Source organism: Anopheles arabiensis (assembly GCF_016920715.1).
Source record: "Anopheles arabiensis isolate DONGOLA chromosome X unlocalized genomic scaffold, AaraD3 X_pericentromeric_contig0015, whole genome shotgun sequence".
In the NCBI taxonomy this organism is placed as follows: Eukaryota; Metazoa; Arthropoda; class Insecta; order Diptera; family Culicidae; genus Anopheles; species Anopheles arabiensis.
The window spans coordinates 83,672-90,000 of NW_024412093.1; positions in this window are offsets into that span (position 1 = coordinate 83,672).

The window sequence follows — 6,329 nt, forward strand, 5'->3', positions numbered from 1 at the left end:
TCCGGTCGGACTAGTATTGAGCCAGTGGTCCGTACCTGTGGTTCCTCTCGTACTGCACAGGAATTCCGTTAAGATAGCGACTATAAGCACACACCAGTAGGGTAAAACTAACCTGTCTCACGACGGTCTAAACCCAGCTCACGTTCCCTTGAAAGGGTGAACAATCCTACGCTTGGTGAATTTTGCTTCACAATGATAGGAAGAGCCGACATCGAAGGATCAAAAAGCCACGTCGCTATGAACGCTTGGCGGCCACAAGCCAGTTATCCCTGTGTAGTGTTCATCGAGTAGCCGTCGGGTACAGACGTATGTAAACACGCTCCGACAAAGTGTGCAAAAAGTGTGTAAAACGGCCTCGGATCGCTCTGAAACCCTCAAAATCGTGTTCAGAGCACCCAATTTACCTATAGATAGTGTTATTTGGTCGAATTTCTGTGATTTTTGCGCTTTAAAAAATTCGTGTTGTTCTGTGTACATTTGCCCCCCCGGTAGCACCAAATTTCCGGGTGTGGAAAAATGCGCAAAACTGTGTGATTTCGGCGCCGGAAACACTCGATTCTGGATAATTCGACGCTTCTAAAGCGTTTAAAAGTGTTTTCGAGACGTTTTGAGAAGTTTAAAGTGCATAAAAGTGTGTGTTTACATCCCCATACAATTTGTATGGGGAACTTTGAATGTGAATAACTCAGTGAAAAACGCACGGATTCGTGCCGGATGTGATTTTAAAGGTGCGCGTAGTGACGCTGAACGTGAATTTAAAAAAAACAGAACGAAAATCGGTGAAAAAACGAGAAAATAAAAAGTGTCGGGGGTGCTACCGCCGGAGCACGTGCTTTCGAAAAAATCGAAATAAATAGCAAATCGCGAATAACTCCGCGAGTTTTGCTCGGATTCGTGTGCGGTTTTCACCGTTGTGCTTGTTTTTATGCGTACAATAAGATTGCATCAAAAAATTTGTGAAAATCGTGAAAAAAATTTTTGACGTTTCTTGGTGACAGTTCTATAATACCCAAGGGACAAATTTTGTCCGGGGAGCAGTTCCCAAGGGGCAAAAATTTGAAAAGTCCGTTACTGCTCGAAAAGTGCTCGAGTTTACAAAAAGTGCGCAGAAAAATTCGGAGAAGAAGTGTAGTGCCCGCGGCAGCTCAGATCTGCTCGATTCGAGTAGTTCGAGCAACTCGAAAACTGCTCGAATTTTCGAAAAATCCTAAAAGTGCCGGAAAAATTCGGGATTGGTGCGGATCCATTCCCCACGTGAGCGACGCACCCTCTCGTAATTTTTCGCCACCCGCCACCCCTCCCCCCCAGCCCACCAGGGGGGTCGCAAGTCGGACCATAGTGGAAAAACCAGCGTGGAAGAAGGATTCTACAGCAGCGATTGAGCGGCAGAACACCAGCTAGACGGCGCTGCATACTTGGGGTCATCTCGACCCCCCGGGGTCAACCGACCCCCGGGGTCACATCGACCCCAGGGTTATTTAACCCACCAACCTGAAAGTCGGCAAAGATGATGGCATCATCCAGGATGTCAACGCGCGCGAGTGCGAGGTCAGTCTCTGTGGACTGCCGTAGCAGCTTGGCATCTGGCTCGAAGCTGTTTGTGACCGAGCCTCGAGTGGCGCTGCCTAGGGTCAGTGTCACAGGCAACAACAAGCCCGCCGTGGCATCCAAGGCCGCCACGGCCACACCGGAGCTCGAGTTGCTTAAGGCAACAATCCAACGACTAGAGGAGCAGAATGCAGAAATGAAGGAGCAAAATGCTCGCCTCTCCGAGCAGATAACTGGCATGTGCCAACTGCTACCAAGAGGAAAAGGAGGAGGCAAAACGACGAGAGGAGAAGTTGGAGGCACAGATGGAGAAGCTCGCCGCCGCACATCAGCGCGACCGAGACGTGCTCAACTCTCTTCTGGCAGCAAAGGTTGCCGGCGGACAACCGTCAGCTAGTCCGCGCCAACCTCCGACTCCGTTGCCGCGCCGACCCTCTGCGCCGCAGCTGCAGCAACAACAACAGCAGCAGCGGAACCAGCACGAGCAGGAGCAGCCCCGCGCGTCGACGTCGCGCGCAGTCATGCCGCCGCGCAGCGAGGCATCGACAGCCGTCCGCGTAGACGTTGTGCCGGAACTCACCTTTAGTGAGGTCGTGCGGCGTAGATATCGCGGAAAAGCTACGGGTAAGCCACGTTCCCAGCAGCAGCAGCAACAGCAACAGCAGCAGCAGCAGCAGCAGCAGCAGCAGCAGCAGCAGCAACAGGTGGTCGCTGGCTCACAGCAGCAACAGCAGCAGCAGCACCAGCGTAGACAGCAGCAGCGTCAGCAGCAGCAACAGCAGCAGCAGCGTCAGCAGCAACATCAGGGTGAGCGGTATGTTCCGCCGCAACTCCGGCAGCAGGCGCATCAACAGCAGCAGCGGCAGCAGCAAAAGGTCTGGCCAAGGCCGGACAAGATAGAGTGGTCCCGAGTGCCGGACACTCCTGGTACACGTTGTACCGGAAAGTTCGGGATGCGGTTAAACAAGACCCGCACAAGGGCCTTGCAGACCACCTTAAAATGGGCAAGCGCAGCCACGCCGCAAACCTCCGAATGGAGTTAAGCAATTCGGCCAACGCCAGCCTGGTCCGTGCAGAAGTTCAGGAGATTGTTGGTGACGCCGGACTAGCCCGGGTGATCACCGACATGGCCGATGTCCTGATAACGAACATCGATCCTCTGGCAACAGTAGAGGACATCAAAAAGGCCATTGAGGGAGAGTTCCAGGAGCCGATTGAAATCGCCCGAGTGAGCGCGTGGGAGCTGCAAGATGGCACCCAGCGAGCTCGAGTCCGCCTGCCCGCTAAGGCTGCCGCTGCCCTCGAGGGTTCGAAGCTCCGACTGTGTGGCTGCATCAGCAAAGTCAGAGGCGTCGAAAAGGCAGCACCTGAGCGCCAACGCTGCTATCGATGCCTGGAGCGCGGCCACCTTGCTCACGCATGCCGTTCCCCGACAGACCGTCAGCAACTCTGCATCCGGTGTGGCAGTGAAGGTCACAAAGCCCGGGACTGCTCCAGCGACGTCAAGTGCGCGGCCTGCGGTGGACCTCATCGCATTGGGCACATGAGCTGCGAACATCCGGCTTCGCCTTCAATCTGAAAGTTGCGCAAATCAATGTGGATCACTGTCAGGCAGGGCAGGACTTGGCGCTCCAAGCAGCGCGTGAACACCGTGCTGACGTCCTGCTCCTGTCGGACATCTACCGACCACCGGCGAACAACGGGCGTTGGGCGTACGATGCCGCCAAATCGGTAGCAGTTGTGGCTACAAGCTCTTACCCAATCCAGCGGGTGTGGCGCAGTCCTGTGCCTGGAGTTGTAGCTGCACAGATTGGTGGCATCGTCTTCATTAGCTGCTACGCTCGACCCAGACGCCCAGAGGAGGACTATGAAGGCTTTCTGGCTGCTGTTCAGCTGGAGGCATCATCCCACTCCCACGTCGTCATCGCCGGCGATTTTAACGCCTGGCACACGGAGTGGGGTAGTGCCAGGAACAGCCAGAGAGGTGAAGATCTGCTGCAGCTAGTGCAGAGTGTTCAGCTACAAGTGGTCAACTCCGGGAATCAACCCACGTTCATTGGCAGAGGAGCGGCCACCAGCAGCGTCATTGACGTCTGCTTCGCCACTCAGTCCATCGCTCGGCCAGAAACGTGGGAGGTGCACGAGTTTGCCCGGTCCGATCACCAACTGGTGACATACACCGTTGGGGAAGCAGAACAACAGTCCCGCGGGTCGTCGAATGGTGGTCCGTCAGCCGGCCGGCAACGCGTTATCTGCGCTGGTAGGCGATGGATTACCACGCAGTTCCATGAAGAGAGTTTCCGTTCTGCTCTCGAGGACGTGAACTTTGTGGAACAGGCGACGACCCATGCTGGCTTAGTCGACGCAATGGTCGACGCGTGCGACATTGCCATGCAGCGGAGCCCCCAACGTGTTGCAGCATCAACATCGCGACGTCTTTTGGTGGTCACCGGTAATTGAAGAGCTGCGGAATGAGTGCATTGCGGCCCGTGAACGGATGCGCCTAACCGCCGATCTGCAGGAGAGGAGTCTCGCCGCAGCTGAGCACCGGACTGCGAAGACCAGATTGGAGAAAACCATTAAAGCTAGCAAACGCGCAGAGTTTGCTAAGCTTATCGACATCGCCGAGGAGAACGAGTTTGGAATGGGGTATCAGGTTGTTCTGTCTCATCTGCGCGGCAGTCGTGTACCGCCTGAGACAGACCCGGTCGAGCTGGGACGGATCGTTTCCGATCTGTTCCCCACCCACCCACCGGTCTCTTGGCCGGAAACCGGCGATGTCGATTCGGGAGCGTCCAATTTAGAACGTGTGACCCCCGAAGAGCTGCAGGAGATCGCGGCTCATATGGCTTTAAGGAAGGCGCCAGGACTGGATGGGATCCCCAATGCTGCGGTGAAGGTCGCGATTGAGAAGTACCCGGGGGTTCTCTGCCGTGTGTACCAGGACTGCCTCAACACTGGTACGTTTCCGCAACAGTGGAAACGGCAGCGCTTAGTACTGCTGCCCAAGCCAGGTAAAGCCCCGGAGAAAGCAGCTCCTACAGGCCACTGTGCATGCTGGACGCACTAGGCAAAGTGCTGGAGCGGCTTATCCTCAATCGCCTGAACAGACACCTCGAGGACCCGGATTCACCGCAGCTTTCGGACGCGCAGTACGGCTTTCGTCGTGGACGATCCACCATCAGTGCCATCCAAAGCTTGGTGGACGCAGGCAAGACGGCCAGCGCGTTTGGTCGCACCAACAGCCGCGACAAACGTTGCCTGATGGTGGTTGCGCTGGATGTCCGCAACGCATTTAATACTGCAAGTTGGCAGTCAATCGCCAACGCGTTGCGGGAAAAGGGGTCCCCTCAGCTCTGCTGAAAATCCTGCAGTCTTATTTCTCGGATCGGGAGCTGATCTACACTACCAGCGAGGGACCCGTCGTACGTTGCGTCAGCGCGGGAGTTCCACAAGGGTCCATCTTGGGCCCAACATTGTGGAACGTAATGTACGACGGGGTGCTGCGGATTCCCCCTACCCGACGAGGCCAAAGTCATTGGCTACGCCGATGATCTGGTCGTCCTGGCCCCGGGTAGGACGCCGGAGGAGTCTGCAGCAGTGGCGGAAGCAGCGGTGTCAGCAGTCGACCAGTGGATGCAGCAGCACCACTTGGAGCTGGCACCGGCTAAGACGGAGATGACCATAATCTCTAGCCTGAAGCAGCCTCCAAGCCACATAACCATCAACGTGGGAGGAGTAGCAGTACCTTTTTCGCGTTACATCAAACACTTGGGCGTGTTGGTCCACGACCATTTATCTTGGTTGCCGCATGTGACTGCAGTGACGCAGCGGGCGGAGCAGACCGCGCAGGCGGTCAGTCGGTTGATGCCGAACCACCGGGGGCCGAAGATGTCGAAGTCCCGTCTTCTGGCAGCGGTGGCTGATTCGGTTATGCGCTACGCTGCACCTGTATGGCACGAGGCGCTGAACACTCGCGAGTGCCGCAGGTTGCTGGAGCGAGTCCAGCGCAAGTCAGCCATCGCCGTGGCCCGGACGTTCCGGACGGTTCGGTACGAGACCGCAGTGCTGCTGGCGGGTCTACTGCCGATCTGCAGAGCCATCCGCGAGGACACCAGGGTGCACAGCCGCCGTGGGACTGGAAGCAGCGCGCAGCTAAGGAAGGAGGAACGAGATAGGACCATCGCCGAGTGGCAGGCCACCTGGGACAGCGACGCGGCTAGTCATCAAGCTAGCAGTTACGTCCGGTGGGCACACCGCCTCATTCCGGACATCGGTGCATGGCAGTCGCGGAAGCATGGAGAGGTGAATTTTCATCTGTCGCAGATAATCTCCGGTCACGGATTTTTCCGTGAGTATCTCGCTGACATGAAATTCACCTCGTCCCCAGACTACGCATTGCCCCGGCGTGCGTGGGAGCGCCGAACACGCGATGTTCTTGTGCCCACGCTTCGCCGATGTTCGCGAGCAACTGATGAACGGCATCAATCCGGACACGTTGCTGGCCCACATGCTCGAGAGTCAGCAGAATTGGAGCAACGTCTGCGAGGCTGCCCAGCAGATTACGTCAGTGCTTCAGCGCGACTGGGACGACTTCCGTACGTCCTTGTTCGAGCAGGGCGTACTTGCCGACAACGCCCAGCTCCGAAACGCTGACGTCCTTCGACAAGAGAGACTGCGGCGGTATAATGACAACCGCAACGCAGTCAGAAGAGCCACAACGCAGCAGCGACAAGCTGAACGCCCAGCCCACCACCGCCCTCACCAAGGACTGAGCGGAG